The sequence below is a fragment of the Filicampus tigris genome, chromosome 8 (assembly GCF_054856515.1).
Source record: "Filicampus tigris isolate MCC_2025a chromosome 8, RoL_Ftig_1.0, whole genome shotgun sequence".
Classification (NCBI taxonomy): Eukaryota; Metazoa; Chordata; class Actinopteri; order Syngnathiformes; family Syngnathidae; genus Filicampus; species Filicampus tigris.
This window is the reverse complement of record NC_141224.1, coordinates 4,286,482-4,307,788: the sequence shown is the minus strand read 5'-3', so window position 1 is coordinate 4,307,788 and position 21,307 is coordinate 4,286,482. Positions and strand designations below refer to the sequence as shown.

The 21,307-nt window shown below is 45.2% G+C and overlaps 1 long non-coding RNA gene across 1 annotated transcript in view; it reads left to right on the top strand.

The window, feature by feature from the left end:
• LOC147143109 (uncharacterized) overlaps positions 1–21,307 on the top strand; it is a 202,933-nt gene that overhangs the window by 107,205 nt on the left and 74,421 nt on the right. The window contains exon 3 of the long non-coding RNA XR_015087931.1: positions 10,598–10,659. This is a non-coding gene — a long non-coding RNA (uncharacterized LOC147143109). The remainder of the gene's footprint in view (positions 1–10,597; positions 10,660–21,307) is intronic.

Sequence of the window (21,307 nt, the reverse complement as noted above, 5' to 3'; positions counted from 1 at the left end):
TTGTGCGAAATGAGCTAACAAGTCCGCCGTGCCGTGCGACAGCAAAACGCAGCTGTTTGAGTCACAACGCATCGAATACACATTTCATCACTTCTTCAACAAGCCATCAGCAAGTCTAATGCTCCGGGATGGAGAGCAGCGCTGTGATACATGTGCCTTCAAAGCTGTTTCTTAAACATCAGCACTTAATACTCACTCCTTTTCAAGCCCCCCCCCCCCCCCCCCCAACACATACATTCAGTCAGCAGCGCTGATAAGTCACATTTAGAATTTTTCGCCTCTCCCATTTCTGACACCAACAGAGCTCCGATCGATGCCACCCGTAGCAGACGCCAGCCGTCGCAGGGTCCTGCTACCGATAGCTGCCGCCCGTGTTGTGGCGTGCCGTATCCGATTGGCAAATATGGCTACATACGTATCACAGGTGGACCGCTCGGGTTTTTGTCACATTTTTGAATGGAGGAAATGCAGACAGTGTCACTCAAGCAAGGCCGGTCGTATTCACCCCTGCGTGTCTGCCTCAGGGCTTAAGACTTACTCTCTCATGACATCTTACCATTTTAAACCTTATTTGGTTTGCAAAAGTGAAACTAAGCTCTTTTCCCTCCCTTCCTTGTGTTGAATTTTGGGACGGCAAAGCCCTAGACCAAGATAAGGAGGGGTATAACTTTTGGGGATTTCAAGAGGGATGTATAAGGGAGGTCACCGGGGAAGAGATGGAAGCAACAGCCAAGGGGCGGAGTTTTTTTTTTTTCTTTTTTTTTTTTTTTTGGTGAGTGGGCCGAGGCTGCAAAGATACTCCACGGAGTCACTCCGGAGAGATTTAAAGGGTACTTCTCTGCTGTGACCGACAGGCCGCAATCCCATGATGCCCGGCAGTCTCTGTGGCACTCATTCCCCCCCTCGCTTCACCCCGCCGTAGTCCTCAGAAAGTTGGCATGAGATGATGGGAGGTCAAGATGTGAGAACAGACTGTCCATATATTATTGGCTTTCTTGGTTTTCACGGGGTGTGTCACTCTTGGAGAAGTTGTGTGAAGGACACGAATACTTTTGTTCCAAATTCTGCCAAGACTTCTTTGTCTGGTGACTTTTTATTTTGTTCGGGACCAATAAAACATTGATTTTTTTTTTTTTTTGTACAGCAAAGTGTCCTAAAAACACACCAGAAAGCATCCTTCTTCTGGCAGCCAGTAGAGCGACTTGTTGAAAACACAGTTTTATTGCTTCTTTAGCTGGAAAGATTTTCCAGTAAACATTTTCCAGTAAACATTGAATTCTGCTTCGAGAATTAGCAGTCACATACCTCTATGTACATTTGGAATGATTATCCATCCATCCATCAATTTTCGATAGCGCTTGGCCTCATTGGAGTCGCAGGTGTGAGCATATCCCAGCTGACTTTGGGCGAGAGGGTACACCCCGGTCTGCTCCGTAGCCAGTCACAGGGCACACGCATTCAAATTTATGGACAATTTAGAGTCTTCAACCAACCTAACGTATGTTTTAGGAATGTGGAAGCAAGTCGCAGTACCTTGTAGAAAAAAGTAGGCTGGAGCCAAATCGGAATTATGATCCTCAGAACTGGGAGGCAAATATTAACCACTATGTCAGCGTGCTGGCTGTATTTGTGGTAAATATATGTCTGGAAATATCACCAGAATCCCACATTTTCTGTCACAAGTTCTTTTTTTTTTTTTTTTTTCTCGAGTTTGCCACGGTAGCTGGGGCCCCGAGATAAATGACAGACCTGCGCCCGTCGGTGGACTGACGGTTGAGCGCGGCCGGGCTGTTTAAATGTGTCTCGGCAAACATTGTTAGGCCCGTGTAAACAGCACTCCATTGATTAGCCACTATTCATGATCAGCACGTCTCGGGCTGCACTGGATTAGTCAACATACCGACCCCCTCCTCGTGTTTGCGCCGGCCACGCCAATTTCAATGCCAAGGCCTCATCGGAACACCGATCACGCTCGAGGGTGAAGGGGAACCGAGGTGCTCATGCAGAAATATTGAACCGTCCAACTCGGGGAGAGGCATCTGTAAGCCTCTCCGCAAACTATTTTAACAAGTTTGCCATGATGCAACGTTGTTTATCTACCCCGACAAGTGGCGACAGGGTGTCACACCACGAGCACAGACCCGGTGTGGCTAATAGCACCTCGGACCACACCGGCTGGCTAGTCAGCGGCTACGGGAATAAGAGAGTCTGAGAGTGACAGCCGTAGGGATGGAGAACGAGGGGTGTCCACGCATGGAGTGCAGCATTCATTGTGGCACCCCATTTTGGCTATTACACTATATACATCCCCCTCAAGCTCCAAACACCAACAGCACCTCCTTTTGCATGGTAATTATTTTCCAGCCCAAAGGTAGCTGCAGGCAACGTCAGCCACTGCGTCAGGGCCCAGCGCATTAGCTGGCCGCTGCATTATTTATTTGTGCACGGGCAGCCGGATGGATACCCCAAATCCACCGAGACTTGGGGCAAGAGGAGGGGAGGGGGGGGTGGGGTGCAGCTCTCCTCTCAATGTCATTGTTCAAGGCAGTTGCGGTTGCCCCCCACCCCCCCCCGCCCTGAACGCCTCACCGGCGAGTGGCTCAAGGGCAAAACGGCATGAGACGCTTTGCGTGGGAGTCCTCGTTAGCTTCGTAATGTATTCTGAAAAGCGGGTCAGGGGTCCGGTAACTGGCCCTCGCTTATGCAAGAGACAACCGTTCAGGGGTCTGCTGGATGACCATCTAAAGAGTCCTGCAGGACACCGCCGAGCGCCAGGTAAAAAGGAGTGTCATGTAGTTCAAATTGCCTTCAGGCTCTCGGCGGCCATATGCAGACAGTCCACCCTTGGGTGCTGTGGCTAAAATAGGCGTTTACCTCCGTCCCATCTTGTGTATCAATGAAGGGTTATTGCACCCAAATACCAGTGGGCTAGACCAGGTCAAAACATGTCAGGCCCGCACAGAAAGACAACGCGACATGGCTCAGCGATTGTGACGTTTTGGGAGCTAATACCCCGGCGTGCCCCCCCCCCCTCCTCCGTCCCCCGACTGGCTGGTTCTGTCCGACATGAAACCACCCTGACCTGTCAGCCCCGCACCATCGCACGGTAGCGCCCGCGATGACAGCCCGACCAGTGTCCCTGTCACGGCTTCTCATACACACGAGCCCACCATGTGCGTGTCCGCTACAGCAGTAACTCCCGCCGGCGCACCCCCTACCCCCCCCAAGCCTGCCCCACCCGGCCTGGCTCCCCTTGTTCCTCACAGCGTCCCCGCTCGCCAGCCGGCTCGTCCGCATGAGATGCTCAGATGGCCTCGTGACATGACAGCGACATGGTATCGATGCTCAGCGGAGCACCTGCAAGGCCGAACACGTCAGGCTGGCTCTGCAATGGAAAAGATCCTCAGCACTCTGGTGTGCCAAGACAGATTTACTTTGGGTTTCTCAATGTTTTATATGAAATAAAAAAACACACGCACAAAAATTCCTCAAGGCTGGTACCGCCAAGGCCTTAATATTGGTCACCTGCCAATCGACGGCTGCAATCTTGGAGGCTGAAAGTATCATCCACAACCTGATTTGATGAGCTATTTAGTAAGTGTTCTCATCCATGCATTTTCTTGGCCGATCCCAGCTGCCGTTGGTGGGGTACACCCTGCACTGGTCAATTGACGAGCACACTACCAGTCACATCTGTGGACAATTTCGAGTCTTCAGTGAGTCCATCATGCGTCTTTTGGTAATGTGGAGTGAGAGTTCTCAACCCAGAAACTGAGAACTGTTGTGTTGCAGACGTGCTAATCACCACCACTCTGTGCTTCCCATTTCTCACATTAGATATAATTTGTTGCCAAATGCCTGCCGTGGATCTGATCGGTGGTTCATCATTACAGATTCCCTGAATGCGCAGTGGATCGCGATTAGACATTTTCACACTTCATAAAGCGTTGGGATGATTTTTTTTTTTTTTTAATTTAATTTTATCGTAAAAATTGGATTTGTAGTTTTTCATCCGTCTGCAGACATTTTTGGGGTCCGTAGATCACAGATTGCAGTTGTATTTGGGTCATGTTCGAATTGTGTGTTGATTATGAATGATAGATTTTTTGTTTCTTGTCGATTGAAAGACAGGTTTGTTTGCTCTGACTTTATCGGATCCTGATTTTGTTTTGGACATGTCTTATGCTACTTAATAGAAAAGATCATTTTCCCTTGTCGTATACTGTAGTGGTACAAGCTGATGCTTTTCATGCAGACGGATTTGATCCCAAACTAGTGTCCTAAACACCCGGAGTACTCCGAAAATGCTAACACAAGCACAGGCAGAACGTGCAGATTCCACACAGGAGGGCCTGAACGGAGAATGGAACTCTGACCCTCAGAATTGTGAGGTCAATGTGCTAACCACACCACCGTGACGCCATTTTACAATATTACCATTCACAAGAAATGTCTCACAGCTTTTTTGATGTTGAACAAATCCACTGAAAGTTCACTTACGTTCACATTAACATGCAGTGAAGAACTTCTAACGACACACAGAAGGGGCTGAACCCAGATTTTAAACTCCGATCCGATCCGAAGAGCTGTGAGGAAATCGTGCTAATCGCCGGGTCAGTCTACTGCCAACTAAGAAAATATTGAATTAAAAGTTTTGGGCAAGATTAATAATAACACGTCGCCCAGATCACTTGGTGTCAATCACATTTGCAACCGAGTCACTCATCGGTTCCGCGGTGTCGATGCTCGTCCAAACGGCAAATGACAGCCTATAATTTGCCTCGAACGAACGCTGTCATACGTGCTCTTCCCTCATCCTGTTGCTTGGGCGTCATTCGCGCCTCGGCGATCATCGACGTGGATCCAGCAAGAGCTGTTGTCTGTCATTTGAAATCAAACGGTGAAGTCGAAAGAACTTTCCTGCAAAAGCTCTTATTTCGCTTTTATTCTACTTCCTCAGCAGTTAGTGGAAAGAGAAGTAAATACGTGGGAAATCTATAATGAGTCTCATTGTATCACATCTTTTCTTCTTCTTCTTCTACGCATTGCCCAAAGGGAAACGCCCCGGCGCCTGCAAGTGCAGCTTCAGCACTTTGTTTTTCCTCTCCGGTGTGAAAAAGGAACGCAACTTGAATGAAGGATACTCCGTTTTTCTGCCATTTTGTGCCCCCCCCAAAAAAAACCAGAGTCCAGTGATGACAACCTCGCTAACCACTACGCTAACTGCCCATGAGTCTCAGTCCTGAGAGCCTTTACTGCATGCGTGCGTTCTCTCCAGCAATCGTCGCTCCCCTTTCCTTTCCCTTTAATTACAGTAAGTACAGCGGGCCCCCCCGGGCTTGTTTGAACAGATCAACCTAGCGAAGGAACCAAGAAAATGCTAATTAGCCTCCTAATGTTGCTGACCGCGCTGGTTCCCCCCCCCCAGCACTGCTGAGTTGTATTGACGAAAAAAAAAAAAAAAGAAAAAAAAACGTAGGACAATAGGAATCTGCATTCAAATGACGAGCTCAGCCAGTGTGGGAAGACGTACAATAATGTGCAAAAGTCCACAACTAGCTTGGTTTTAATGATCCGTTTTCAATTTGACTCAGAAAACATGTACTGTGCAGGAAAAAAAAAAATCGGCCAAAAATCGGCCATCTTTTTGCCAATTTTTCTGGCTGTTATAAAGTTAAACCAATGCCAAAGGACAAAGTCTTTTAAAACAGTCAAATGTCCTGCCTGTAATTCATGTCTTCATTGTTGTTAACATAAAAATCCATATCGGTCGGGCCCTAACTTTTTTCATCATTTCCTACTGAATCCTACAACTTCTGGCGCTCAACTGGAGTGCAAGGCAGAAGACTTCTAATACATTCCATGTTTCTGTGTTGTGTGTGTGTGTGTGTGTGTGTATGACTGGGAATCGAGATCAATACTATTGACCTGTTTACCTTGGTGCCGGTTTACCACTTGAAACATTAAAAGCAGACTATTAGTAATTCTTTGGTCCTGCTTTTTACTGATTGGACAACGTGGAATCGGGGGGGGGGGGGTTAGGGTGATGGTCATGGTGGGTGATGGAGGGGGGGGGGGGGTCCAAAACTAAAACAGACAGTATGTATTTGTCTATCGAGGTAGTAGTAGAAGTGTAATCCTCTTGACTCGACGATCAGGTTTTGCCAGCGTCTCGCCACTCGCCTCACACTCGATGTGGTCACTCAAGCCTATCGGGAGGCCGCGGGGCATTGTGCGGACCGAGAAGCGCCTCCGCCGCCCTCGCCCCCGACCCTCGGGCGCTTTTGTGCTCCTGCCCCAACACCGCCCCCCCCCCTCTCCCCCCTCAAAAAAAAAATCCTCTCCAGTCTTGTATTTCTTAAAATGCTTATTTTTGGGGGGTTGTTTTTTATTTATTTATTTTTTAGTTTGTCCATCGATTTCTCATCACTCGACTCCTCGCTGCCCTCCCACCCACTTTCGCAAGGGCCGCGTGGGGGGGGGGAGCGGGGGTCCTCCATGCGTCGCTGTTGATGCATGCTGATTTATTGACTTATTTCAAGTCATTTGTGGCAGGTAACGGCTATTACAAAATCTACCTTGTATCATCCGGGACCATCTCGCCGCTCTCCCCGCTCCCTGCTGGTGTAATTTTTAATTCCCCCTGATGTCGGCGGGCTGCAGTAATGTCTTCCAAGCCCACCTGAGGAGGTGATTGACATCTGGCCCCTCTGCTATGTAGGACCCCCCAACCCCACATCCCCTCCCACAGCTCACCTACCTTCCTCCATGTTTTCAGCAGACCTCTCGCAAAAATATGATGCCTGCATGGTTCAGTGTGAAGAAAGGGCAAAGGGGACGATTCGTGGGGGGGGGGGGGGGGGGCGGGGGCACCGTGTGTGTATGCGTTAGTAGGTGAGGCTGATGAAATCTCACGGGAAACACGCACACACACCTCACCCTTACATTTCCAAACACTCCACAGTTTCGCTTCCTTTTCCTCGCTCTCCTACACTGTGTCCCTGCTGGCTTATGCATTAGTATTCATAGTGGTTGGACTCTGTTTGGAAGAGAAGGGGCGGGGGTCAGGGGAGTAGTTGTGGGGGTCCCCTTGCCAGCTGCTATACTGGGATTGGCTGTATAATGGCAGCGGACATTCAGACAAACAGGAAATGCTCGGGAACACACAGACAAAAAAAAAAAAAAAAAAAAGACCAGCCGTGAGAATTAGGGAGCAATTAATCTGTTGGGGAAAAGGCGGCGAGATTGACACGCACTAAGAGCGAAGACCTCTGCCAATGCCCGCCGAGCCCCCGTTTTGGATCGGCACCAAATGGTGCACCCTCACAGATCCCGGCCTGCTGATTAACGGCCGTGTTTTGTCATTAAGATTGATGTAAGTCACTTAGGAATTCAGATGGGGGTTTTTTTTCAAACACTAACACACTGAGCATTAATGTTACAAGAGTGCTGTAATATTTATCGCCTTATTTGCTTTTTTTTCATCAAATTGATTGAAAATATTTTTTAGGGAGTGATCTCATGAAATAATCGGTTAATTTATTTTCAATACTGAAAACTATTAGTATCATAAACATTTTGAATAGGCAGTACATTTAACATTTGGGATTTGAATGAGAATAAATAATGGTTTACAATATATACAGAAAACAGTGTGAAATAAATATAAGTGGCTAATGAAGTGGAAAAGGTTTAACAGACCTAAATGCTTATTCCGCAATACAAGCTTTTCATAACTCAAGGCAATAACAACTCTCCCCGTCGGCTGGGCAACACTCGGGCAAGCTCGGGCAACATCATCGTAACACATCCTGTCAAAAGTCAGGCCTTCAAATTAAAAGCATGACTTTTTGTTTTTTTTACCAGTTGCACTCAAATTATGTTGTGCCTGTTATTAAGGTGCCACTGTATTATTATTCGTATTTTACTGATTTTTATTACTAGTGGGTTTAGTATTGTTTACTGTATGTATTTATTGGCAGCACATTAGGTTGTGGGTTCAAATCCCAGAAGAAACAGTATCATGGGGTACATGTAGAAAAGCAACTATTCACACTCGCATTCATATCTAAGGACAATTTAGTGTAGAATGGACCTAAATGAAAATCTGTTTAGTGAATTATTATCTTTATACTATTAAATTTTACTACTAATTTTATATAATAACATGACGGTTAGTAAGTGTTAAAATGTGACTTCAACCGACGCCTGACGATGATTTGTTGCCCCATCTTAATTCATTTTACTTTACAGTGGCTCCTTATAGGGAATTTGTTTGATTGAAATCCGTCAACCAGCATCAAAAGATATTTCTTTAGTATCAAATGTCCTCCGATTGATTCCGATATTGTCAAACTTCAGACCTAATCCAAGTGCTAGTCTGTGTTTTGGGTTGTCAGTTGTCAGCGTGTGCACATTGAATACTTCCAGGAGGGGACAGTAGAGAGCAGGGAGACACCCCCTCCCCTTGATTGAAGAGGAGGAGGGGGGAGGGGGGGACTGTGGGTGAAAGAATGTCCTCACCTCAAAAGAACACGAGCAGGAATGCAGCTTGCTTGTTTTGCGTAATGAGCAAGATGTCAATCATTGGTTCAAATTTGGGAAAGGCGCACTTTGTACACTAATCCAGAGGTCGGGTGACGACGCGCCACCCCGCCTCAATCATGCAGATGAACCTGACCTTGGCCGGCCTTGGCACTCGGCTGACCCGCCCCTCCCCGCTCGCCCCGAAGCATCCACCCCCCCCCCCCCCCCCCCCGGTTGACCTCGCTTTGCATCTCTGATTGTGTTACGGCGCATTTCCCTATCATCAGCAGACGGCGGACACACACTGCAAGCACCTTTAAAAAAAAACATCCCCCCTTTTTTTTTTTTTTCTAAAATAATCAACATAATTCAGATAAAGTGGAATATATGGCGATGTAAAGAACACCAGGCACTAGTGGGATAAAACAAGAAGGGTCCTTGGCATTATTACAATGATGTGTGTTTAGCCATGAAGAGCCTGCTCCATTGGAGGGGAGGGGGAGGAGGGCGGGGGGGGGGGCCCTAAATTAAGAGGCTGACCTTCAACAAGCGCCCCCTCTTTGTTCATTAGCCACGTGCTGCTTATCTCCAAAATAACACACGAGGCGAGGGCAAGATGAGGCCACAGTCATTGATGCGCCTCTAGTGCGCCAATGAGGATCTTCCGTGTTGTTTTGCTACCCTTTCCCCACTTTCAGCAACTCGTCCACCTTTTCCTGGTCCACAAATTATTTTAATGTCCTCGCCTGGCGTTACAGCCTTTATAGACTGTGCTTGCTTCAGTATAGTACATATTGTCAAAGTACTACACTTGTACTGCTTTGACGAGACACACAATTCGCTCATGTTTTTTCATAATTTCGAGATTTTTGTTCAATGGACATCGTCCGCTTCTTCTTCTCAGTACTCTCAGTACTCGTTTTCTTCGTGAGATGGTTAGAAAATTGACATTTGAATAAATGGACAATAAGATCACAAAACACAGGTACTCATTTTGTGGTAAACTGATGGTGGCTGGATGGCGTGAACTTTGCTGCTGCCATCTCATGGCAGTGTCTCAAGTTCACTCAATTTCAATTTTGCCATGCAACACAAAGAAAAAAAAAATGAATCGAGCAAAGTCTCGTGACTTGAAAATCCAAGTTGGGGCACTCAAAGTCAAAGATGCAGTGGCATCAACAAACTGAAATACCTTTCGTTCCCCACGACTTTGCCAAACATTTGTGTATCTGCCGCTTATCGGAAGCTAATGCTAAAGCTAACGTGCGTCCAACAAAACACCACTGCAGCTCTCCTTAAATTTATGCTCTGACATTATAGTGTTTCAGACAGCGTAGTTTGCCGGCTGCTTGAAATTAGAGGATCTTCGCCCAGCCTAACTTCCAAGTCATGGGAGGAAAAAGATGCGGGGGCGTTATTATGCAAATTATTGTAGCTGATCTGTGACTTAGTTATCCAGAAAATTTACAACGACTGATGAGGCACTACTCCTCTGTACTCGGACATAAAAATATGAACTCAAAATAGAAGATTAGCCTATATTTCAATTTTGACCATTATTGAAACATGTTTCAAATAAGGGCCAAATTTAATTTTTGAATACGTGTTTTTCAAAGCTTTTGATTATGCGTCAATCCCTTGCACACATGCTTGCTCAACAATGTGGTAGCAAGATAAACAAAATAATGTTTAAAATGAGGTCAAGATCATTGTTGTTGGGTTGTTGTTGTTGTTTTTTTCTGATCTGTTATTTTAAAAAAAACAGTTGGGCTTCTTTATAGTTTCTTTATAGTTAATGATATGAGAGCCCTGAAGATAAAGTTACCGAGGTAGTCGGGTATCAGAACTGCATGTCGGATGTTTCTAACAAACCTGTCCGTGTCAAAATCTGAAAAGAATTGGACGAGTTCTTCCCACCTGATGCGTTGGCAGGCACTCCATAGACCCAACTATTTGTGTACAAGCAATTAAAAAGTCAACGTTACGTTACATTTCTGTTCTCCTTTCAACCGAATCTGTCGGCGCTAATGTAACTGAATCCGAGCCAAGTTCAGCAACATTTTCTTCCCAGGTTCCATTGGAGCGACTGCCTTTTAGAAAGACTTCTGTGGAGTCCTCACCTCAAGTCGAAAGGTAAGTCTTGCTTACTGACCGTTACAATAATGCTTCGAGTAAGATTGTAACCGGGCAAATTACGGAGGTAAGCAGCCAGAGAGTATTCAGACGCTGATACGACGGCTCGGTAGAGAATGAGGAGTATGGTTGGCCGGTTGGATGGAGGGGTGGGGGGGTAAACAGATGAATAAAAAAAGAAAGGGGGGGGGCCGAGCAGACGCAAGCCGTGGTCGATAGTGTCAAAAGCGGATGACAGATCTTAAAGAATGAATATCGATCTTTTTCAGGGGGTGGGGGGGTGGGGGACTTTACTCCGGCGACCTGCGGGAGGTCAGCCGGCGTAATTAGACCGGCGGTTGTCTGGCTCTGAACTGGGAACGGGAGCCGTGAGATTCTGGTAGACCTGGCCAACCAATTTACGCGTTAAAATGTTCATTATTTTTACGGCTGTCCTTTTTGAGATATGACAAATTTAATAGGGAAATCTGAGTTACATTTGGGGGTGGGTTCATTGCTGTCAAAATGAGTGATATTTGACACAAACAGTATGAAAGGGTTCAAATGGAAGGCTCCCTACATTACTGTACATTTACATGAGCTCTCTGTCGCTGTGAGTGACTGAGCAGCAGTCAATTGTGCGTGTGCCTGCGAGTGCGCGCGTGCGGCTGTGATGTGTGTTTCAGCGGCTTCATGCGGTTCTGATTTAGTGCTCGGCAGGTTTGCTCACAGGCCCGTGAAGCACGCTCCTGCGAATCCCAGCCTGGCGTCCTTTGTCCTCCCCGAGACGTTCCCGCTTGGCGGTTGACCCTCGGTTCAGCCCCTTGTATGCACGCCGCCCCATCGTGCGCGCACACACACACACACACACGGTGTTTATGGTTGAAGATACTCAACACCCCCACGTTGGCAGACAACGCCGCCGCACTAGTGTCGGTTGTCACCGCCCGGGGACGTCTCATGGTAAGGTGAACTCGAAGTGAACCTGCTCCGAACATAAATAACATCGCTCTATCATCTCCCCACCCGCTCCCTCTTTTTCTTTAGCCTCTGTCTGTTTTTTTTTTTTTGTTGTTGTTTTTTTTTTTTTTTTTTAGCCTCCCAGTTCTAGTTCCCGTACTCTTTTCATGTGAGCGCAAATAGAAGCATTAACGCCAATGGAGGTAACACGGCTGTTAATCCACGCACGCACACGCAAACTCAACCCTACCAGCACCTGAGCGAGGCCATTGAATGTGACGATGACGCCGGCATCAAAGCGATGTTCAAAAGATTTTGTTTTATTAGATGATGCGTTCGTTTCCGCTGCTTCTGTCACCAATTGCGGAAGCTTTTAAGTTGAACGCCGCTGAGGGTCGTGCAATCATAATGATTTCAATTTTTTTTTTTTTTTTTAAAACGGGGGATATACTTTTCAATCGGTGCTTCGGTTGTGTGTTGAGTGTAGATAGTAAATGGGCTGTCACTTGTAGAGTACGTAAAGCGCTTCACACTGTTACCACATTTACCTACCGATGACGCAGCATCAGGAGAAACTGGGGGGGTTCAGTATCTTGCTCAAGGGCACTTCGGCGTGGTTAAAATGATTGGGATCAAACCCCCAAACTTTGGCTTGGGAGACGACCACTCTACCACTGAGCCATGCCGCCCTTCATAAAGTCTGGATCCTTTGTTATGCTTCCATTGCAGCAATTTTATTGGATGTCAGTATTCTAACATTTTTATAATTATGCTTAAAACGGCATTCTGATTAATATTGGGTTTGTGGAATATGAGGTAAATAACAAAATCCAGCCGTTTTTTGCCATCCCTGGGGGTGGCCGTTTTGTTATTTCTGCCGATTGAAAATGACATCACAACTGCTCAGGGCTCAGGTAACGACCAATCATAGCTCAGCTTCAGAAAACAGGTGAGTCGTGATTGGTCGTTATCTGAGCCCTGAGGGTGTGTGATGTCATTTTCAGTCTGCAGAAGTCACAAGATGGCCGCCCCCTGAGATGGCTAAAACCGGGTGGACTCATATTTTTATATTAATCATATTGCCTTGTTTTAACAAGTTGGTCTGCATGGAATATATACCTGTAAAAAATATATTTAGGGGTGACTACCTCTTTAAGGAAAATATTGAAATCTGAAAAGTCCACCAACATCTCGGCGTTATGTTTGACCTTAGAGGTTCCACTACACTTGCTTCTTTTATACCTCCGTCCTCTATTCATATCCCGGCATCCACATTTTAGCCTTTACTTTTTATTTTTCACTCTGGTCCCACTGCTTGTAATTCCTGTTAACACAGGAGGCATTTATTGATAGTCCATTCCCATTAGTGCTGTTTACCTGTCAGGGCTGGCTGCGCTAATGAGGGAGCTTTGGGGGGGAAAAAGAATGAGTTGGGACGGTTAACCGCTAATGGATGTTTACAGCCTCCCTGGATACCACCACTGTGTTTGCCGCCACCTCTGCAGCTAACCCGCTACCCGCCATGTAGCTCGCGCAGACACACTCCTGCAGGCTAATTGGTGCTGCACTGAAAGGCCAACGTGGGCCCTATTTGATTATCAGGGGGATTAAGGTGGGTGGAGAGATCACGGCTAAAGACGGAGCCAGATAAGTGCGGGGGGAGGATTGTGGCGTTAGGCACTTGGAGGCTAGCATTTGGGGGGGGTTGCCGGATCGATAACTCCAAAGCAGGAGGGCCTCGGGACGGGGCTGAGTGCAGACGTTGGGAGCTAAATGGAGGTTTGAAGGGGGTACGCGCGAGGGTCGTAACGTCAAAAGGATTTCTGAGAGTACTATTAGTGGTGGCGGTGAAGGGTAATCGCGCCATTAGAGCTGTAAGTGATACTAAATGGCGCAGGTATGGTTAAGAAAGTAGCGCACGTCGCGAGGCTGGCAATGCAAATTGTCGATCAGGCGTCTTAATCGCCGACATATCCTTGAGAAAAGCGCCGATAATTGTTTTCGGGATGACGGACGAGCTCGAGCTGACTCGCCGGACTCGTTTTGTCTGGTTTCCTGAGGCCGGCAAAAGGGGGAGGCGCGGAGCCTCCCGCTAACAATATGGATCGCGCACTGCTCGTGGATTTCATCCTCCCCCGAGAAGATCAATTTGTGCCGTTATTAGATTATAACGGAAATCTTATAAGTGGGCAGATTAACCGTGGAAGGTATTTATCTGTTTATCGAGCCGTCTGGGCTTGTAGCCTCGCTCCTCCTTAGCTCCTTGGTGTCCGCTTCCTGTATCCCCGACTTTAGCGCTACGCTGACTCGACTCACGCTGCACTGATACTCACATTCACGTGATGACTCAACAAGTTTGACATTCTGACAAAAGCTCCTCATTAGCCACGAAGGCCGCTCGCCGGAGGCTGAGCTGCACTGCGTTTGTTTACGAAGTTGATGTGCATCACGCTTACACTTCCTGTCTGTGATCCAATGCGCTGCCGTTTAGCTCCTCGCCGTTCTCATCCTGCTACCCTACAGAGCTGAATGAAGTAGATAAAATCAGATTAGATATTCTACCGGGGGTAGATGACACACAACCACTCTCATCGCCGCAGCTACAATTACCAGGCAGGCCTCCTGTGTCTCATTGGGTGTCTATTAAGCATGGTGGGGAAGTGGGTGGTTGGGGGTGGTGCGGCAGGCTCATTGTCGCGATGGCAGAGTTTAATTATTTCCAGCCGGCGCCTGTTGTAAAACATGCTGATAAATGAGCCAACAGGACAGCGCATCATTATTTTTCAACGGTGCCAAGGCTCGCTGGAACATGATGATTAGAGCGGGTGGGAGGTGCCCGTACCTGTTCGAGCCTGAGCCAAGGCACGGCGGGACGGAAAGGGATGGTGCGTGTTTCCGCTCTTGTGGCAGAGTTGCTGGGACGCGGCGATGGCAAAAGTGTTTTTAAAGTCAAGTATTTTATAAGAAGCGCAACTAATGTCGTTTCTGTTTCTGGATTGCGACATCCGTCTCAGTTTGAAGAGGCTGGGAAAAGCTGCAGTAAGTCGCATTCGCTACCGATATTCACGTATGTGCAGCGGATGCGTTTTCAAAATGAGTTTGATGTATCATCAAAAAGCATAACGCTAGCCAGAGGCTAACCTGCAGTGTATTTGTTTACGCAGAAGAGATGTGCTTCCTGGCTTAAAATGTTCTGGTGCCATTTGGTATTTCTCTGGACAGTATTGTACAGAAAATTCTGAACACAAATACATGAAAAATTGCATGACTAATTTCAACGTGTTCATGGCATGCTTCCCAAAGCCCACAATTGCATATAAAGATGCTATAAAGATGTCTGCACTTGTTTTATTAAGTCCAAGAAAGTGGATTCTGCTTTCAGCCTTTACTCATCTTTGGTTATCTTCAAACAGGACGCTCTCAGATTTTGGGCAAAAAAAAAAAGTTACCTTCCTTAATGAAGGCCTTTGGTTCTACTTAAGAACAACAATCAAAGCTACCATTCAACAGAATTAAAAATGCCAGTAAAAACTTTCAAAACTGAGTTTTCTATATTGCCAGCTGTTTTAAAGCATTTGGACTGATTGTTTCTTGACCCAAAGAATACTGAGTTTTGTGACAATACTTCACAAACAAAAAAGAGTAAAGTCTCAATCCACCAGAAAATGTTTCGAGATTTGTCCATTTTTTGGTAATCAACAGTAGAACAGTGGGTTGGTTTTAACAAAAACAACCATTTCTGACCAGTGAGGAAAACAAGCCTTTTGTGGAAAAAGAAAAAAAAATGTCAAGGCACTGGCAGTCTTCCATGTCTGTCCGTTGGATCCAATGAAAGAGTTAACACCGTTGCTAAATTTTTCTTTGTTTTTGAAGAATTTGTCATCCGTTTTTTATCTTAATCAGAATGACGTAAAGAACCAACAATCATTTAGCTGTGTTAGGCACAGCCCAAAAAAATTGTATACAAGGAATATTATTGCAGAATGTCTTTAAAAGCATTTTGTGTACATGCAAAAAATAAATAAATAAAAAAAAACAGACTTTTATGCTGAAAATCCCAAATCGTCATAAAGGGGAATGGTGCGTTTTTCACTGCATCTTAGCTCCGTTTGACCGCTTCTTAAGATTGTTCTCAAGAATGCCGCTCGCGACCACACGCTAGTCTGCATCTCGCAAACAAACACACACATTCACAGTCATTAATTTTACACTTTTTTAGCAAAGCGGGCACATGTGGACCAACCCCATCTGATTAATTGCGTTCCTCCTACACCATTATTAAATCGCTGAGGCAAATGTACCACATACAATAAATCCCTCTCGGCCCATTATTAATCAAAAAGGCAACATAAAAAAGCAAAAGAGCGTCAGCTGGGCAGGTAGCGCCACAGTGCTAAATCAACTTTATTGCACGGCGAGCAGCTTTATTCACGTGCTCAAAGGGCGGCCCTCGCCATTGGCGGGCGGGACGCTTGCCTTCTGGTCAGCCGTCGTGACCTTTTGCGACATTGATCGGCCAACTTCGTCAGGGCGCAAAGGTTGGACGAGATGCGAACAAAATAGACTCTGTGGTGGCCCAGTGATTAGGCGTACTATTGACAAGTCTGCTGCGAAAACCCCCCCCCAAAAAAAACCCGTCAGAGTTTTGCAAAGCTATTTTTCAGATTGAGTGCTCATATTCTCCTAAAAACTTTGTTGATAAACTTTTTTAGAGTCAATGAAAGCAAACCTGGGGAACATGATGAACTCTGTTACATACAGTATACCCAAATACTCGGTGCTCACAATTTGACAAAATCCCTTGACGTGATTTTCAGAGAATATAACTCAAGTGATCACCCTACTAAAGTCATTAGCTCGGATATGAATAAAGAATAGTTAGCAATGGCAACGTTTACATGGACACATTTATTCGGATTAAAAGCCAGAGTGGAATAAAAATACTTCACGTACACACCTCATTCGGAATATTCTGACCCGATCAAGCCCATTCCGATCAAGATTTTATTCCGAACGGGAGAGGTGGGTTATGTCGATTATTAATCCGATCGGCGCACATGAAAACACTTATTCAGAAATTTCGGAACAAACCATCGGAACAACCCCAAACATGGGTAGTTTTGTACAAAACAACCCCCCAAATTTGACTGTTTTGTAAAAGCCAACACAAGCAAGTGGGTCAAATTGACCCAATTACTGGATCGGTCCATTTTTGACCCAAAACTGTGTTATTTTTCATCCAACTGTTTTTCGGGTGTAGTAGAAGCAGAGCGAGTGAAAGGCGTGGCGGGCGCAAGACTGAACTAGTCATTAGGAAGTGTTAATTCAACGTAACAGCGTAAACGGCAAAAATATGCAAAATAACTCTAACGTTTAAAGTAGAAATGGACGGAGAGATGTTTTGTTGACACGGAAGTCACTAACGGCTTCTTTTTCTGCTACTATTTCCGGTATTTTTGGTCAATCTGCGCATGCCAAAATCACCGATCAGAATCTTAATCCGAGCTCTGATCGGATTAAAGAAATGTTGTCCATGTAAACGTAGCCATTGCTATATATTGCAAAGAAACTATACATGGCAGTCAATAATTAGCCTATTTGTCAAAAGTTGAAAATGAAATAAACTATGTTGTTATCTTATGTTTGGCATGTAATAACTAAGATATTAGCGTTCCTTTTAATCCCGTCATTTCCTGTCACATCTACCGCGAGTGGCAATGTTTTGCGTATGGACGAGTTGTTGTTTCCATCGGGCTCAAAAGTGCTGATGCCCAGTCCGCCGGCTGCATAATGCATGCGCGTGATTAATAGTGTGTGAGGACAGCACAAGAGATGATTGCGGTATACCATTTAACTTCACCTTATGTTAAACACTAATTGATTCCAATGAATTTTAAACGCTTTCTAATTGCCGATTAAAAGCACACACAAAAAAAAAGAAAAACGGTCGAGGCAGGCTCGCGTCCGGGGGAGGTTGCCGAGTGCGCCGGCGAGAGTTTAAAGGGCATTGTCCTCTTAGCATCCACAAGTAAATGTCACACTTGTCTGTTCATGTGTCAAGCAAATCAAACATGCGCAGTGGCCGAGGCATGCTAAGTGACAAGTGACCTTGCCGCCGTGATGGAAGACCGCGGCCCCCCGTTTCTGATCCACTTGTTGGGAAACCCTGTCTGGTGCCCGTCTTCAGATAGACGCCCGAGCAATTAGACATGAGATGGCGTCTGACACTCGCGCCGCTTATCAAAACGCAGCTCCAAGTGCGCTCATGAATTCAAATGAAAATGCGTTTCGTCCGACTCGAGACATGCAAAATAATCAACGTGGCAGAGGTCAAAAGAGTTGCGAATGCTCGCGCGGCTTTACAGACAAACGCAAAGTATTGACAGAGTGCAGATGTCAGCCAAGGCTGAAACACTGCTCCCTTAAAAAAGCAGGACATAAAGTGCTCTTCTGGATCCATGGAAAGGAATTGCAGTATCCAAGACAAGTGCATGTCAATCCAATATAATTTGAATTCATTATGTGAGATTTTCCTTGTAAAACCTGGAATAATGTTCAATCCATCAACATTTGGACTTTATTGTTTGCTCTGCATGATTGGTGGAAATTTTATTTTTGTCTTGCAAAAATGTGAATATTGTCAACTGGAGCAAAACTTGGATGTTTGATTTTTTTTTTTTTTTTGTTCTGTTTTTCTCGCATAAAGTTTTTTTGAATATGGATATATTGTATGTTACTATATTTTATTAGATCAGATTTTTCTTGTAAATTCCAATTTACTCCAATTCGACCCCTCCCTAAAAGTGTCAGTGAATCCATGAAAAATCGCAAATCCCAACCCTAACTTGCATTTTAGAATATTTTCTACCATGCATTATTATTTATTTTTTTTATTTATAGTTAAATAAATCTTATTAGATAAATTATTTGGGTCGATTTTATTAATTAATTTATTTATTTTTTAATAGATTGCCATTAAGCTTTTTTTTAAAAACAATACACATTTAAAATAATTTAAAAAAATTCAATCTTAGAATTTTAATTAAATGAAGTATGAGGAAAATAGTATTTTTCTTATTTTTTAAAGATTATTTTCCTTCGATTTAAAATATATATATTTTATTTTTATTTATTTGATTTGATTTTTTTTTTTTGGTCATTAAAGTGTGTCCTTACACCAAAACTTCAGCACTGGCAAATTCACATAAATTAAAACACGCCCCAAAAAAGTTTTAGCTTAAATCGACAACTTATGCCTATAAAAATATACATTTATACTACAAATATAATATTTTTAATTTACTCCTTTTAACCTTTAGTCACTGTGTCAGGTGACCTCCCTGATTGGATGTCTCACAGTGCGTATACGTACACATGATTGGGCCATCTGTGAGCTATCTGACCACACACGCACACACACACACGAGCACGCACACGCGAGCGTGCACACACCTTACATCTATTACCGGGCCCCACAGTGTTCCATAATGTTCGGCGTAGTCAAGCATAGAAGTAAAGGTGAAGCAAAATGACTTGACAGAAGTGCTGAACCACAAAGAACACCTTGAAGGGCATGTTCACTGTCAATGGAGTCCCGTGTAAGCCGCTTCAATTAACATACGACTAAATGGTTCCCCGGTTGTGCTGTAGAACTCCCCACGCCCATTTTGACTTTTTTAGTAACTTCCCAGCGACAAACTGGAAGTCAAACGTGGGCGGGGAAAATATAGCTTTATTGTCAATCATTAGTTTGAAACATATACATACTAATACTAAGTAACAACGAGCAGCGTCATTCTTGATGCTGGGTGTGAGTCTCCGCTCTTTGTCCAAACAAATGAAAATAAATCAGAGGAGCACGAAATGTTGAAAAACAGGACGGAATATTTCACGTGTTGGTTGGTTGGGTTCACAGTGTCGACAGAAAATATCATTCAAAAATTCCAAATTATAAACTAACTTGTGCTCGTTTTCTACTGTACTAGACTGTTTTCCACTTGAAATACGGTGGCTGAGGAAACTGCAATAGCAAACTGGAAAATCTGGATTATACAGTGGATATCAAAAGTCTACACACCCTTACTCAAATGTCATTTTTTTGGGTAATAAAATTGAGAACTAAAACCTAACCCTAAAAACAGCGTTGTGGTTAATATTGTGTTTGTGTTTAGCAGCATGTTTTACATTTTTTCTTTTTTTTTTTCTTTTTTTTTTTTTTTTTTTAGCGGGAGGCTGGGGCAGATTGACATTTCCATTTATTCCAGTAGTGAAAGATGAATGTATATACGATTGCTTTTAAGTCACGAGCGTGTTCATGGACCGCTTTAAACTCATATCTCAAGGCATATATGCCTTTTGTGACATTTGTGAGATTTGCCTATTGTAAAATATGTCTTGACTCCATAAAGGTTCGGAAACACTGCTGTGTATTACCGAAAATGACACCACATATCGCGACACCGATAGTTTGTCCCGCTACTACTGTGTTAGCATCTACTTACTGCTTACAAACACTGATGCGATCCGTTCCAAATTCAGTGATAAGAAATGCAGGCGCACACTGGCAAAAGGCTCCTCGCAGGCCTCGCAAATTACCAACCCAAAGAGCCGACGCTCACGTTTTTGCACACAAGCACACACACGAACGATACAAATTTGAAAAATCCCATTTACTGTGATGCTACGTGACTGAACATCGCTAGTCTAGCGTGGCCTGCCCGCTCTCTAGCCGCGGTAATGCCGCGTGAGATTTGCCATGCGGCGAAAGAGAGGCGCAGGGGAGGGGGGGGGGGGGGGCTTGGGGCGGCTGGGTCGATGCATATGGAAAGGGGCCCGGGCGCCTCGGATCTCTCGGATCTCTCGGTCATGCACCCCATTAGGTTGCGCCGTTGATGCCGGCGCTATCAAAGCCCGAGTCAGCTGCTCAGCAGCGGGCTTTATGCCCGAGCACACCGGCGGAGACAGGCCAGAAATCAGCCGGCACCGCCGGGATAGGCCTATTTATTTTGTAATTAGGATGCGGGAGGAGGAAATCTGAAGGTAACCGGCGGGTCACAAAACACAAATAAGTTCACCTATACTTGCACACATACATATACACACTTGGCTTTCTACCTAATGGCGCATTTTCTTAGAGGATTTCAGCTGTGGTGAAGCGTTTCATCATGCAAATGCATCTCTAGACTCTTTAGAAAAAAAAAAAAAAAAAAAACAATCTGGAGAGGATAATTTGCCCTACAGACAAACAGAAATGATGAAAATGCCCGGGATAAATGGGCTGAATGAGTCAACACGCCACGTTGTGAATAGCCGCTAATGTGTTTGGGTTTGGAGATAACGCACAAAAAAAAAAAAAAAAAAAAAACAAGCCAATGACAGCTTTCACTTTGGCTCGCCGTCACCGATGAATCCCGCCGCTCCGTCGTCATTGTCTCGGCGCGGCGCGAGGGCCACTCGGCTTTTCACCGCGCTGCCAACACGCGCGTATTTGCGGAGGTGAAGCTAACGCGCTTAGCCGCTGTTTTTCCCGCCTCGCTCATTCTTCGGTGGGACTTAGTTCTGGTGCGGATTTGCTCCCTCTGCACCCGGAGCGATGCGCCTGAGCGGGGACGGCAATTCAAAACCGTCCCTTTCTGTGGGCGCTGCTGTTCAGCAAAGTAAGATTTGCTGGGGGAGGTTGATACCTACCTTCCTTGTTTACTCTCCCCCT